Genomic DNA, 16,754 nt, shown 5'->3' with positions numbered 1-16,754 from the left:
GGAGGCTGGGTTTCCAGACTTGCTTATACGTGTAATGTCTAAATTCGCCAGTTGGAGGCGGTGTATCCAGCTGCACGTGTTTATTATTTAAATTCGCTCCACTGGAGGCGGTGTATCCAGGGTCACATGCGTCACATGGGTTTGCCTTGCGGTACTCGCTGTGTCCAGACACGCGTGACCATGACACAACCATTCCCATTTTATTTAGGTGTATCTATATAAATGGCCCACCCTTTATATATATATACTAGATTATGGCCCGATGCTATCGCATCAGGAGGATGCGATAGCATCACACCTCTTGCCATGTTAACCCTCAACACACACACTCCTCTCACCTTTCACCATCTCCACTCACGTCCACTCACTCTTTCACTCCACATACGACCCCTTCTCTCACTCCGTCTCTCAGACTCATGCCGTCATCACCGCTGCTCCACGATCCCCGACATCTTCTTCCGCCGGCGCCATCCTGGATCTAGACGTTGTCCACGCCGGCGACATGTTCTTGCGGCGACGCCATCTTGAGAATCGTGAAATCTCGCGATACTCAAGATGGCGTCGCCGGAAGAACATGTCGCCGGCGTGGACGACGTCGGGATCTAAAATGGCGTCGGCGAAATCTCGCGAGTCTTCGCCGATGCCATTTTGGATCCCGACGTCGTCCTCGCCGGCGACAAGTTCTTGCGGCGACGCCATCTTGAGTATCATGGGATTTCGCCGATCCAAAATAGCGTCGCCGCAGGAACATGTCGCCGGCGTGGATGCCGTCGGGATCCAAAATGGCGCCGACGCCATTTTGGATCCCGACGTCCTCCACGCCGGCGACATGTTCTTGCGGCAACGCCATCTTGAGTATCGCAGGATTTCGCGATACTCAAGATGGCGTCGCCGCAAGAACATGTCGCCGGCGTGGAGGACGTCTGGATCCAGGATGGCGCCGGTGGAAGAAGATGTCGGGGATCGTGGATCAGCGGCGATGACGGCGTGAGTATGAGAGACGGAATGAGAGAGAGAAGGTCGTATGTGGAGTGAAAGAGTGAGTGGACGTGAGTGGAGATGGTGAAAGGTGAGAGGAGTGTGTGTTGAGGAGGAGTGGTGTGTTGAGGGTGAACATGGAAAGAGGTGTGCGGTGACGTCACCGGTTACAACTGGATGGTGCGAGTGCTGTACTATATTTTTTCTCCCACCCATTGACTTGTAATGGTGAGTCTCGTTTGGTGAGTCTCGTATGAGATACGCAGCAGTACGTAGCATGCTGCGATTTTTTTCTCTGTCTGACTTCAGCTGAGAAAGAAATCGCAGATGAGATGTCAGCTATTGAATAACATTGGTCCACGTGCAATCCGATTTTTTATCTGATTGCGCTCATCTGTTTTTCTCACAAGTTAGTATGAGCTCTTAATCTCACAGTTGCTTATGCACTTAAGCACTTTGATATACATTAGCACCTTGTGATGACTACATTACTTATTATCATTAGCACTTTGTGCAAATATATACACAGTATGCATATATATATATATATATATATATATATAGTGCCTTGCAAAAGTATTGGGCCCCCTGGAACTTTTCCACCTTTTCCCACATATCATGCTTCAAACATAAAGATACCAAATGTAAATTTTTGGTGAAGAATCAACAACAAGTGGCACACAATTGTGAAGTTAATTCTTGCCCATTCTTCCTTGGCAAACAGCTCGAGCTCAGTGTGGTTTGATGGAGATCATTTATGAACAGCAGTTTTCAGCTATTTGCACAGATTCTAAGTTGGATTCAGGTCTGGACTTTGACTTGGCCATTCTAACACCTGGATACATTTATTTGTGAACCTTTCCATTGTAGATTTTGCTTTATGTTTGGGATCATTGTCTTGCTGGAAGACAAATCTGTGTCCCAGTCTCAGGTCTTTTGCAGACTCCAACAGGTTTTCTTCAAGATTGGTCCTGTATTTGGCTCCATTCATCTTCCCATCATTTTTAACCATCTTCCCTGTCCCTGCTGCAGAAAAGCAGCCCCAAACCATAATGCTGCCACCACCATGTTTGACAGTGGGGATGGTGTGTTCAGGGTGATGAGCTGGGTTGCCTTTACACCAAACATATTGTTTGGCATTGTTGCCAAAAAGTTCGATTTTGGTTTCATCTGACCAGAGCACCTTCTTCCACATGTTTGATATGTCTCCGAGGTGGCTTGTTGCAAACTTTAAGCAACACTTTTTATGGATATCTTTGAGAAATGGCTTTCTTCTTGACACTCTTCCATAAAGGCCAGATTTGTTCAGTGTACGACTGATTGTTGCCCTATGGACAGACTGTCCCACCTCAGCTGTAGATCTCTGCAGTTCATCCAGAGTGATCATGGGCCTTTTGGCTGCATCTCTGAGCAGTCTTCTCCTTGTTTGAGATGAAAGTTTAGAGGGACGGCCGGGTCTTGGTAGATTTGCAGTGGTATGATACTCCTTCCATTTCAATATGATTGCTTGCACAGTGCTCCTTGGGATGTTTAAACTTTTGGAAATCATTTTGTATCCAAATCCGGCTTTAAACTTCTCCACAACAGTATTACGGACCTGCCTGTTGTGTTCCTTGGTCTTCATGATGCCCTCTATACTTCAAACAGAACCCTAAGGTTATCACAGAGCAGGTGCATTTATACAGAGACTTAATTACACACAGGTGGATTATATTTATCATCATTAGTCATTTAGGACAACATTGGATCATTCAGAGATCCACAATGAACTTCTGGAGTGAGTTTGCTGCACTGAAAGTAAAGGGGCCGAATAATATTGCACACCCCACTTTTCAGTATTTTAATTTCCACAAAAATTTAAAATAAGCAATAAATTTTGTTGAACTTCACAATTGTGTTCCACTTGTTGATTCTTCACCAAAAATGAACATTTGGTATCTCTATGTTTGAAGCATGATATGTGGGAACAGGTTGAAAAGTTCCAGGGGCCGAATTCTTTTGCAAGGCACTGTATATATATATATATATATATATATATATATATATACAGCTCTGGCAAAAATTAAGAGACCATTTTCACATGTTCAGTTTGTCTGATTTTTCTCTTTCTAGGTATATTTGTGAGTAAAACGTACATTGTTCTTTTAGTCTATAAACTTCTGACAGCATGTCTCCGAATTTTCAAGCAAAAAAAGTTGTTTTTTTCTGACAAAGAGAAATGGTCAAAATAAAAAAACAGTGCTTTTAAACCTCATATAATGCGAAGAAAACAAGATCATAATCATTTAGAAACAATACTAATGTTTTAACTCAGGAAGAGTTCAGAAATCAATATTTTGTGGAATAACCATGATTTTTAATCACAGCGTTCATGCGTCTTGGCATGCTTTCAACCAGTCTTTCACACTGCTTTAGGGTGACGTAATGCCACTCCTGGTACAAAAATTTAAGCAGTTCTTCTTAGTTTGATGGCTTGTGACTATCCATCTTCCTTAACCCCTTCACCCCCAAGGGTGGTTTGCACGTTCATGACCGGGCCAATTTTTACAATTCTGACCACTGTACCTTTATGAGGTCATAACTCTCGAACGCTTCCATGGATCCCGGTGATTCTGACATTGTTTTCTCGTGACATATTGTACTTCATGTTAGTGGTAAAATTTCATTCAAATAACTTGCGTTTATTTGTGAGAAAAACGGAAATTTGGCGAAAATTTTGAAAATTTCGCAATTTTCCAACTTTGAATTTTTATGCCCTTAAATCACAGAGATACAGCACACAAAAAACTTGATAACTAACATTTCCCACATGATTACTTTACATCAGCACAATTTTGGAACCAAAATTTTTTTTTGTTAGGAAGTTATAAGGGTTAAAAATTGACCAGCGATTTCTCATTTTTACAACACCATTTTATTTTTAGGACCACATCACATTTGAAGCCACTTTGAGGGGTCTATATGATAGAAAATACCCAAAAGTGACACCATTCTAAAAACTGCACCCCTTAAGGTGCTCAAAACCACATTCAAGAAGTTTATTAACCCTTTAGGTGCGTCACATGAAATTTTTTGAATATTTAAAAAAAAATGAACATCTAACTTTTTTTCATAAAAAAATACTTCAGGTTCAATTTTTTTTATTTTACCAAGGGTAACAGGAGAAATTGAACTGCAAAAGTTATTGTGCAATTTGTCCTGAGTATGCAGATACCTGATATGTGGGGGGGAACGACTGTTTCGGCGCATGGCAGAGCTCAGAATGGAAGGAGCGCAGTTTGACTTTTTCAATGCAAAATTGGCTGGAATTCAGATTGGACGCCATGTCACGTTTGGAGAGTCCCTGATGTGCCTAAACAGTGGAAACCCCCTACAAGTGACCCCATTTTGGAAACTAGACCCCCCAAGGAACTTATCTAGATATGTGGTGAGAACTTTGAACCCACAAGGGCTTTACAGAAGTTTATAACGTACAGCGGTACAATTAAAAAATCATATTTTTTCCACAAAAATGATCTTTTCACCCCAATTTTTATTTTCCCAAGGGTAACAGGACCCTAAAAGTTATTGTGCAATTTGTCCTGAGTACGCTGATACCCCACATGTGGGGGTAAACCACTATTTGGGCGCATGGCAGAGCTCGGAAGGGAAGCAGCGCCACTTGACGTTTTTGGCTGGAATTGAGATCGGACACCATGTCGCGTTTGGAAAACCCCTGATGTACCAAAACAGTGGAAACCCCCCACAAATGACACCATTTTGGAAACTAGACCCCCTAAGGAACTTATCTAGATGTGTGGTGAGCATTTTGACCCCCCCAGTGCTTCACAGAAGTTTACAACGCCCGGGCGTGAAAATAAAAAATTCGTATTTTTTCCACAAACATGATCTTTTAGTCACCATTTTTTTATTTTCCCAAGGGTACCAGGAGAAATTGGACCCCAAAAGTTGTTGTCCAATTTGTCCTGAGTATCAATACCCCATATGTGGGAGAAAACTACTGTATGGGCACACGTCGGGGCTCGGAAGGGAAGTAGTGACGTTTTGGAATGCAGACTTTGATGGAATGGTCTGCGGGTGTCATGTTGCCTTTGGAGAGCCCCTAATGTACCTAAACAGTGGAAACCCCCCACAAATGACACCATTTTGTAAACTAGACCCCCCAAGGAACTTATCTAGATGTGTGGTGAGCACTTTGACCCCCCCAGTGCTTCACAGAAGTTTACAACGCCCGGGCGTGAAAATAAAAAATTCGTATTTTTTCCACAAACATGATCTTTTAGTCACCATTTTTTTATTTTCCCAAGGGTACCAGGAGAAATTGGACCCCAAAAGTTGTTGTCCAATTTGTCCTGAGTATCAATACCCCATATGTGGGAGAAAACTACTGTATGGGCACACGTCGGGGCTCGGAAGGGAAGTAGTGACGTTTTGGAATGCAGACTTTGATGGAATGGTCTGCGGGTGTCATGTTGCCTTTGGAGAGCCCCTAATGTACCTAAACAGTGGAAACCCCCCACAAATGACACCATTTTGTAAACTAGACCCCCCAAGGAACTTATCTAGATGTGTGGTGAGCACTTTGACCCCCCCAGTGCTTCACAGAAGTTTACAACGCCCGGGCGTGAAAATAAAAAATTTGTATTTTTTCCACAAACATGATCTTTTAGTCACCATTTTTTTATTTTCCCAAGGGTACCAGGAGAAATTGGACCCCAAAAGTTGTTGTCCAATTTGTCCTGAGTATGCTGATACCCCATATGTGGGAGAAAACTACTGTATGGGCACACGTCGGGGCTCGGAAGGGAAGTAGTGACGTTTTGGAATGCAGACTTTGATGGAATGGTCTGCGGGTGTCATGTTGCCTTTGGAGAGCCCCTAATGTACCTAAACAGTGGAAACCCCCCACAAATGACACCATTTTGTAAACTAGACCCCCCAAGGAACTTATCTAGATGTGTGGTGAGCACTTTGACCCCCCCAGTGCTTCACAGAAGTTTACAACGCCCGGGCGTGAAAATAAAAAATTTGTATTTTTTCCACAAACATGATCTTTTAGTCACCATTTTTTTATTTTCCCAAGGGTACCAGGAGAAATTGGACCCCAAAAGTTGTTGTCCAATTTGTCCTGAGTATGCTGATACCCCATATGTGGGAGAAAACTACTGTATGGGCACACGTCCGGGCTCGGAAGGGAAGTAGTGACGTTTTGGAATGCAGACTTTGATGGAATGGTCTGCGGGTGTCATGTTGCCTTTGGAGAGCCCCTAATGTACCTAAACAGTGGAAACCCCCCACAAATGACACCATTTTGTAAACTAGACCCCCAAGGAACTTATCTAGATGTGTGGTGAGCACTTTGACCCCCCCAGTGCTTCACAGAAGTTTACAACGCCCGGGCGTGAAAATAAAAAATTCGTATTTTTTCCACAAACATGATCTTTTAGTCACCATTTTTTTATTTTCCCAAGGTTACCAGGAGAAATTGGACCCCAAAAGTTGTTGTCCAATTTGTCCTGAGTACGCTGATTTCCCATATGTGGGAGAAAACTACTGTATGGACACACGTCGGGGCTCGGAAGGGAAGCAGTGACGTTTTGGAATGCAGACTTTGATGGAATGGTCTGCGGGTGTCATGTGCGTTTGGAGAGCCCCTGATGTACCTAAACTATTGAAACTCCCCACAAGTGACCCCATTTTGGACACTAGACCCCCCACGGAACTTTTCTGGATGTGTGGTGAGCACTTTGAACCCCCAAGTGCTTCACAGAAGTTTATAACGCTCGGACGTGAAAATAAAAAAATCATTTTTTTCCACAAAAATGATATTTTTGCCCCCAATTTTTTATTTTCCTAAGGGTAACAGGAGAAATTGGACCCCAAAAATTGTTTTGCAATTTGTCCTGAGTAGGCTGATACCCTACATGTGGGGGTAAAACACTGTTTGGACGCATAGCAGAGCTTGGAAGGGAAGGAGCACCATTTGACTTTTTCAACTCAGAATTGGCTGGAATTGAGATCAGACGCCATGTTGCATTTGGAGAGCCCCTGATGTGCCCAAACAGTGGAAACCCCCAATTCTAACTCCAACCCGAACCCCAACACGCCCCTAACCCTAGCCCTAACCCTAGCCCTAACCCTAGCCCTAGCCCTAACCCTAGCCCTAACCCTAGCCCTAACCCTAGCCCTAGCCCTAACCCTAACCCTACCCTAACCCTACCCCAACACACCCCTAGCCCTAACCCTAGCCCTAACCCTAATGGAAAAATGGAAATAAATACATTTTTTTTATTTTATCATTTTTCCCTAACTAAGGGGGTGATAACGGGGGGTTTGATTTACTATTTATGGCGGTTTTTATGCTTGCCGGCTGTCGCACGCTAAAAGACGCTTTTTATTGTAAAAATAGTTTTTGCATCACCACATATTGAGAGCTATAATTTTTCCGTATTTTGACCCACCGAGTCATGTGAGGTCTTATTTTTTGCGGGACGAGTTGACGTTTTTATTGGTACCATTTTCGGGCACGTGAAATTTTTTGATCACTTTTTATTCCGATTTTTGTGACGCAGAATGAACAAAAACCAGCGTTTCATGAATTTCTTTTGGGGGGGGTGCGTTTACACCGTTCCGCGTGCGGTAAAATTGATAAAGCGGTTTTATTCTTCGGGTCAGTACGGTTACAGCGATACCTCATTTAGGTCGTTTTTTTATGTTTTTGTCGGTTTTATGCAATGAAAACTATTTTATATAAAAAATAATTATTTTTGCATCGCTTTATTCTGCGAGTTATAACTTTTTTATTTTTTCACTGATGATGCTGTATGGCGGCTTGTTTTTTGTGGGACAAGATGACGTTTTCAGCGGTACCATGGATATTTATATGCGTCTTTTTGATCGCGCGTTATTGCACTTTTTGTTTGGCGGTATGATAATAAATCATTATTTTTTGCTTCGTTTTTTATTTTTGTTTTTTAAGGGGTTCGCTAAAGGGGTTAACTATTGGGACAGTTTTATAGGGCAGGTCGTTACGGACACGGCGATACCTAATATGTGTACTTTTATTGTTTTTTTTTTATTATTTTCAAAAAATGAATTTATTGGGGAATATTTTTTTTTTTTTTTACTAATTTATTTGGCGATTTTTTTAAATTTATTTTTACACTTTTTTTAATTTTTTTTTTACTTTATTACATAGTCCCAGTTGGGACATCACTGTCCTGTGACAGATCGCTGATCTGTCACATCACAGATCACTGTGACAGATCAGCAATCTGTCACAGGCAGTGCACAAGGCTTCCTCATGCCTGCGCTTTGCAGGCACTGAGGAAGCCAGCTTCCCCAGGCCCCCGAAGGCCCCCATCGCCATCTTGGATTCGGGGGCCTGGAGGAAAGGAGCCCCCCGCAGCAGCGCTGCACATTGCGCTGCCGTGGGGGGCTCAGGGAAGCACGGAGGGAGCCCCCTCCCTGCCGATGCTTCCCTTTAACCCCCGGTACACCGCGATCATGTTTGATCGCGGTGTGCAAGGGGTTAACGTGTCGGGGGTGGTCCGTGACCGCCCCTGACACATTGTGCCGGGTGTCAGCTGTGATAATCAGCTGACACCCGGCCGCGATCAGCGGCGCTCACCACGTGGGCGCCGCTGATCGCGGTAGACGTACTATCCCGTCCCCGGTCATACGGGCCCGGGTACCGTGGACGGGATAGTACGTCTCATGTCAGGAAGGGGTTAATGGGGTTGAGGTCTAGAGAATGGGCTGCCCATGACAGGGTTTTGATGTGGTGGTCTCTTAATTTTTGCCAGAGCTGTATATATTTTGTACCATAGTTGTTTTTGCACTTCAGCACTTTGATATATATTAATATTAGATCATGTTATCTCTTGTTTCACATTATTTTTGGGACCTATGTTCTATTATTTAGGTGCTGTTTTGAGATATCTATTTTTTGAGCCATGTATATATGTAAATAAAGAAATGAAAAGTTATGCTGCTATTATTATTTATTCACTTTTATTTACTGTAATAATTTTTTTTTAATTAACTACTTTTCTTATTGGCCTTTATTGCACATTTTTTTTTATTTGATCCAGCGATCAGAGTAATAAAATTAAACTGCTATAGAGGGACTAAGTAAAAAAAGCAAAGAAAATAGTAAAAAAAAACTTTTTGAAAGATTTATAAAAAATTCAAAAATAAGAACACTGAAAATATAAACAAATATTAAACCAATATATATATATACATATATATATATATATATGTAAAAACCCAGCATCATATATTTGTTATCACTGCATCCAGAAAGACCCAACCTTTAGCCCCTTCAGTGAACTAAATTAAATAATACAAAATTATGCTTTTTATCACACCACCAAAAAGTATAATAATGTAATAAAATGCAATCAAAAAGTCGAATATAAATAAAAACAGTATAGCTGAAAACATCATCATATCCCGCAATAAACAAGCTGCCATACAGCTCCATATGCAAAGAAATAATAAAGCTGTAGCTCACAAAATATAACGATACAAAAGCATTATTTTTTCTATAAAACTGTTTTTATTGCATAAAAGCAACAATATGTAAAAAATTATATAAATGTGATATTGCTCTAATATTACTGATCCAAAAAATAAAGCATAGAAAAAAAACCCAGAAACAATTCCTCTACTTCTGTTTTTTGTTCAATCCACCTCTCAAAAATCGGAATAAAAAGTGATCAAAACTGCCTGAAAATGGTACCAATAAAAACATCAACTCATCCCGAAAAAACAGTCCCTCACATGACTGTCAGAAGAAATATAGAAAAATTATAGCTCTTTAAATATTGTGATGCAAAAACTTTATTTTTTAAAAAAAGTGTGTATTAGTATTATTATGTGATTGCAGCTAAACATAAAAAAGCAATATTAATCTGGTATCTCTGCAATTGCACTGACCCGAAGAACAAAGCTATCTATTCACTTATACCGCACAAGGAATAACGTAAAAATAAATAAAAGCAATTCTTGTTCTACTGTTGATTTGCTCATTCTGTCTTCCAAAGATTACAGTAAGGCTTGGCGTACATTTATCCTGTGCTCTGCCAAACTTATGTTTGGCAATCGTTTTTCGAACATATTCGCTCATCTCTACTGTAGACGTTGGACCAGGACCACAAGAGCCTGTTAGATGAAATTACCCTCAGAACCATTGTGAAGTGGACTGATTCAACAAAATGGATGTCGCCAGAGGAAACATCTACTGTCAGACACACTGAAGGAAAGAGTTAATTCTTGCCCAGAGAGGCCTTTTCAACAGACCCTAGACTCTGAAGTTTCCCAGTCTCTCAGGACAGGAACGGATGACAAGTTTGGAACTGTCATAATAGAACCACTTACCCATGGTACGATGGACCTCCTGGCGATGCTTAGCCATTGACATTTGGTCCACTTGTATAGACTCTGTGGAGGATGCTGATGCTGAGGCTTGCTGTAAGACTAATCTTTGGAAGGGAGGTGCCAGACGTAAGGGTCTTTTCTCTTGGGTCACCTCCCTGGAGCGCTTTTTGAACCTGATGTCAATATGTGTAGCCAGAGACACCAGGTCATCCAATGAGAAGGGTATGTCATGACCGGCCAGCTCATATTTGATTCTCCCTAAAAGGCCTTCCCAGAAGGTGGCCACCAGAGCTTTTCTATTCCAGGCAATTTCAGATGAGAGCATGCGAAAACCTTCAGTGTATTGGCCCACTGTGAGGCTTTCATAAGGAGAGTAGAGGCCGCTGAGGATATACAGCTGGAATCATTGAAAACCTTCTTGAAGGTGCCTAAGAAGTACTGGAGATTCAATACTAGGGGGTCACCATGAGGGATTAAGTCCAGCCAAAGTCTCACCAGAGAGATGGGACATGATAAAAGCCACTTTGACCAGATCAAAGATGAACTGATGAGCCAGGAGTTTGAAGTGGAGTGTGCACTGATTAAGAAAACCCCTGACATAGAGCAGGGTCTACCTCATAGCTAGAGATGAGCAACTTTTGCCTTTTTTCGGGTCGAGTCGGTTTTCATGAAGCCTGACTTTCTAATAATCGGGTAAAACGAAATCGGCCGACTATAGGGAAAAGTCAGGGTCCAACTGAAACACGAAACCCAATACAAGTCAATGGGGAAGCAAAGTCGGCAGGGAGTGGAGGACAGTAAACACACCTACAGTGCCCATTTCAATGCCAACGACATCAATTCTTATTACTTAAGCTTGGCAACCTTAATTTACTTTATAATAATAGTTACGCATTGAAAACTGGGGGTTATTTGGCTAAAGTTGTGGGGGGTAGGGCTGGCTCCAGGTTTTCATATGTCCCGGGCCAAAGAGTGTCAGTGCGCCCTTTGAACACATACCACAATTCATAATGCTCTGATACGGCACAGAAATATAGGTATAGTACACTGAAAAATACTTCAGTGCTTACATGACATGACTGATATCTATTTTAAATTCTACAATAGCTCAAAAAATGGACAGTATATTACTCCATATAGTATTATGGCCACCACCTAGTGCGCCATACAGAATAATGAGCCCCATATATTTCTCCATACAGAATAGTTGGTCCCATATAATGTTCCATACAGTATATGATGAGCTCCACATAATGCTACAGTATATGATGGTCCCCATGGATGATGCTCCAGTGTCTTATGGGCCCAAATAATGCTCCATATATAATGGGCCCCATTTCTAATGCTCCAGTGTATAATGGGCCCTGTAAATGCTGCTCCAGTGTTTGATGTCCCCCATTTGGAATGCTCCAGTATATGATGGGCCAAATGGATGATGCTCCAGTGTATGATGGGCCCAAATAATGCTCAATATATAATGGACCCCATTTCCAATGCTCCAGTGTATAATGGGCTCCGTAAATGCTGCTCCAGTGTCTGATGTCCCCCATTTGGAATGCTCCAGTATATGATGGGCCAAATGGATGATGCTCCAGTGTATGATGGGCCCAAATAATGCTCAATATATAATGGGCCCCATTTCTAATGCTCCAGTGTATAATGCGTCCCATAAATGCTGCTCCAGTGTCTGATGTCCCCCATTTGGAATGCTCCAGTATATGAAGGGCCAAATGGATGATGCTCCAGTGTATGATGGGCCCCATATATCATTCTACAGTGTATATTGCTCCCAAAAAATGCTCCCAACATTTAAAAAAATTAAATACCTCTCCTCACTGAGCACTGCTCTACTCTGGACTCCTCGGCATTGCCATCTTCAAGCTCTCTGCACTTGTACTGTTTCAGTAGAGGACATACAGATGTGATGTCATCGCACTCTCTAACTTGAATGTCACTGTCAGGAAAGGCGGAAGACGTCACGGAGGTGGAGCAGGGAGAGGTAAGTATTGCAAGTGCTGTGGCCCTGAGCAAGCATGGGGGGCCCACTCGTGAGCGACGGCACTGGCACAGGGCCCCTCATTGTACGACGGTATGTCTGACGGCGAGTGGGCCCTCCCACCGGCAGAGACACCTTTGTGTACTATGAGGGGCCCTGTGCCACTGCCGTTGCCCACGAGTAGGACCCCCCACCTGCTCAGGGAACCAGCACTTTCATCTGCACCTTCCTCTGTGTCACTGTGTAAGGTGGTATAGTATGCGGGAAGGGGCATCCGAGTTTTATCAGTGTCACATTCTGGCTCTGTAGAGTGCGATGAGAATGTAGTGCTGTGGGTCAATGTATCAGCAGAATCATCTAGCAGTGGCTGTGCATCAGTGCACTCCATCTCTGATTCATGGTGGACTGGGGAATTCAGAATTTCACTTGATAACACAGGCATAGCATGTGAAAAGAGCTCCATGGAGTAATCTGAAGTGTGGGCTGTCGCATCCTTCACTTTTAGTGGGGGTGATGGAGATGAAGAAAGGGGTGGTTCCTGACCAGAAGCCTGCACTGACGACTCAGTGCTTGCATTTTTTTAAACTTCAGAAGAGGAGGTGATAGAGCTGGAGGCTGTTTTGGCAATGTAAGCCTAAACCTGTTCCTGATGCTCCGGCTTTAAAAGCGGTTTACCTACTCCTAGAAAAGGAAACCTTAAAGGCCTTCTTATGCCAGACAATGCTGCAGGCTCAACACCTCCTGCCTTAGCTGCTATTGTGCTTTTGTCACTACCAGCCGATGCCCCTCCACCCTCAGTATCAGCTGCGCCCCCCGCCCACATCCACGGCCTCTTCCACCAGACTTCCTCATGTTTGGGAAAATGTACCAAAAATACCAGCAGAGAGATGGTACTGTATGAGTAGCATACAGCTGTGTAAGGTGTCAGGATCCTGACAGCGCCGGTGTACAGCCTCCGTTGAGCAAGGGCTCACCCGCACTGTAGGGGGCCGGGGACAGGTACAGCCGGAAAGTACAGATGCACAGGACCTGTGGAGGCTGAAGTTTAGCAAGCAGTTACAGGACCTACGGTCATGTGACTGCAAGGGTGCGGGACTTAGCATCCTGCTTTCAGAGATGGCAGGACACTATACAGGAAACTCAGAGTCAGGCAAAACGGAGGTCATACACAGTACGGACAAATGAGGCACAGGAGGGATATATAGATGGGAGGTCAGACAAAGCCAAAGGTCATACACAACACAGGCAAAGCAGGTACAGAGTCAGCAAACCAGAGACATAAACCGTAGCAGAGCAGGGTCAGAATACCAGGCAGACGGACAATGATTGGAGTGACGCACGGACAGAGCAGGGTCGGGCACACTCAGATAGGTGTTATGAATGGGTAACTGAGGAGAAAAAAAGCAAAACAAGCTAAGACACAGAAAACCAGAGAGGTTGGTAACTATGCAGATTGCAGATCCCTGATTCTACCACACAACTAGCAGCAGCTGTGAGTCGTACCTACGATGTTCCTAGACGCTTCGTCTCATCAAAGCCGGAGGACTAAATAAGCCTGAAGCATGAAAAGGGGAAAACTAACTGCCCCAGAGCAGACCCCAAAGGAATAGATAGCCCTCTCACATCTATTGACGGTGAAACAAGATGAAGGCACAAACACAGGCAGGAAAATAGGCTGAGCAAACAATGGGGCACACACTAACTAGAGAGGAAAGAAAAGGAAAGACACTGTCTGCAACCTGCAAAAAACCCTACAAAAATAATGTCCAACACTTCTGATAGCAAAATTAGCCCTGAAGTCACTAGACTTCTCCCACTATATCACCACTCTGAAATATTCTGAGACAGAGCAAAAAGAGACCAAACTAGTAAGGGACAAAAAGCAAATTGGCAAAATACTGATAAATAAGAGTGGAAATTCAGCACAGCCCCCAGCCGGGGCTGGCTGACCACACCAAAAATCTGAATAGATCAACAAAATCAAGTGTGAACATTAGCAGAAAAACTTAGCTTTAGATGACTGGAACAGAGCTGAAAACCAAGAGCTGAACAGTCAGAAGGAATCACCAGCAACTGAATAGGGCGCCGGCTATCTTAAATCCAATCTGAGACTCCTGAGACCCAATCGTCATCCTCATTCTCAGGTGGCAGATCTCCACCGATCAAATCAGCCTCACTACCTCCTGTTACCACCAGAGGGAGTCTGGAAGGAGAACTCACAACTGGTGAACCAGAGAATGAACTCACAACAGTACCCCCCCTTGAGGAGGGGTCACCAAACCCTCATCCATGCCACCAGGCCGATCAGGATGGGCCTGGTGAAAAACACGAACCAATCTATTGGCATGAATATCGGAGGCAGAGACCCAAGAATTATCCTCCTGACCATAACCCTTCCATTTGACCAAATACTGGAGTCTCCGTCTAACCAAATGAGAATCCAATATTTTCTCTACCTCATATTCCACATTGCCTTCAAACAACACAGGGTCAGGAGGTGCTGCCATAGGAACCACTGGCTCAACAAACCTCTTCAACAGAGATTTGTGAAATACGTTATGGATCTTGAATGTAACTGGAAGAGCCAATCGAAACGAAACAGGATTAAGAATTTCCAAAATCTTATAAGGACCAATAAATCTTGGCTTAAATTTAGGAGATGCAACCTTCATAGGAATATTCTTAGACGACAACCAAACCATATCACCCACTTTAAACCGGGGACCAATGGTCCTATGCCGGTTGGAAAATCGCTGGGCCTTTTCCTGAGAGAGTGACAACTTATCCACCACTTGGTCCCATATCTGCTGCATTCTCTTAACCACAGTGTCCACACCTGGGCAGGACGAAGATTCCACTTGCCCTGAAGAGAATCGAGGATGAAACCCAAAATTACAGAAAAAGGATGACATCAAAGTGGCAGAACTAGCTCTATTGTTCAGTGCGAATTCGGCCAAGGGCAAAAATGAGACCCAGTCATCCTGATCAGCAGATATAAAACATCTCAAATAAGACTCCAAGGTCTGGTTTGTTCTCTCAGTCTGTCCATTGGTCTGGGGATGAAACGCAGAAGAGAAGGATAACTGAATTCCAAGATTGGAACAAAACGCTTTCTAGAATCTGGAAACAAACTGGACTCCTCTGTCGGACACAATGTTCTCAGGAATCCCATGTAACCCAACCACCTGTTGTAAAAACAAGGGCACCAACTCAGCGGAAGATGGCAACTTTGGGAGTGGTACAAGATGGACCATCTTCGAAAATCTATCACAAATCACCCAGATAACAGTCATTCTCTGAAAGACAGGAAGATCAGAAATAAAATCCATTGATATATGGGTCCATGGCCTCTTGGGCATCGGCAAAGGCATCAGCAACCCACTAGAACGAGAACAGGGTTTAGACCGAGAACAAGTCCCACAGGACTGTACAAAATTCCTGACGTCATGAGATAAAGTAGGCCACCAAAAGGACCGACTCACCAAATCTCTGGTACCAAAAATACCTGGATGACCAGCCAATGCGGAGCAATTAATTTCAGACATCATTCTCTTTCTCCACTGGTCAGGAACATTCAATTTTCCCATAGGGCAACGCTCAGGTTTATCCTCCTGAAATTCCTCCAGGGCGCGTCTCAAATCGGGCGAAATGGCAGAAAGAACTACCCCCTCAGCTAGGATGGTAGTAGGCTCGGTCACACTAAGAGAATCGGCAAAGAAACTCCTAGAAAGGGCGTCTGCCTTAACATTCTTAGTGCCCGGAAGAAAAGAGACCACAAAATTAAAACGCGTGAAAAACAAGGCCCATCTAGCCTGTCTAGGATTCAAGCGTTTGGCCGACTCCAGATAAATCAAATTCTTGTGATCGGTGAGGACCACAACTTGATGTCTATCTCCCTCCAACCAATGTCTCCACTCTTCAAATCCCCACTTCATGGCCAACAATTCCCGATTCCCCATGTCATAGTTGCGTTCAGATGGGGAGAACTTTCGAGAAAAGAAGGCACAGGGATTCATCTTAGAAGTCACAGGGTCTTTTTGGGACAAAACAGCTCCTGTGCCAATCTCAGAAGCATCTACCTCCACCTGAAATGGAAGTGAGACATCAGGTTGCTGTAAAACTGGAGCTGAAGTAAATCTCTGCTTAAACTCCCAAAAATGAAATCCTCTATACATCAAAGAGGCATTTCGATCATTTAACAAACAGGGAATTCTCCCTCAAAATCCGGAACACAGTCCGGACGTGTTCTACATGAGAATCCCAATCACTAGAAAAGATCAAAATATCATCCAGATAGTTGATCAAAAACTTATCCACAAAGTCACGGAAAATATCATTCATAAAGGACTGGAAGACAGAAGGGGCATTAGTGAGCCCAAAAGACATCACCAGGTGC

The sequence above is a fragment of the Dendrobates tinctorius genome, unplaced genomic scaffold (assembly GCF_039654945.1).
Source record: "Dendrobates tinctorius isolate UK_male_01 unplaced genomic scaffold, ASM3965494v1 ptg000064l, whole genome shotgun sequence".
Taxonomy (NCBI): Eukaryota; Metazoa; Chordata; class Amphibia; order Anura; family Dendrobatidae; genus Dendrobates; species Dendrobates tinctorius.
The sequence above is the reverse complement of the archived record's forward strand: the minus strand, read 5'-3'. Positions refer to the sequence as shown.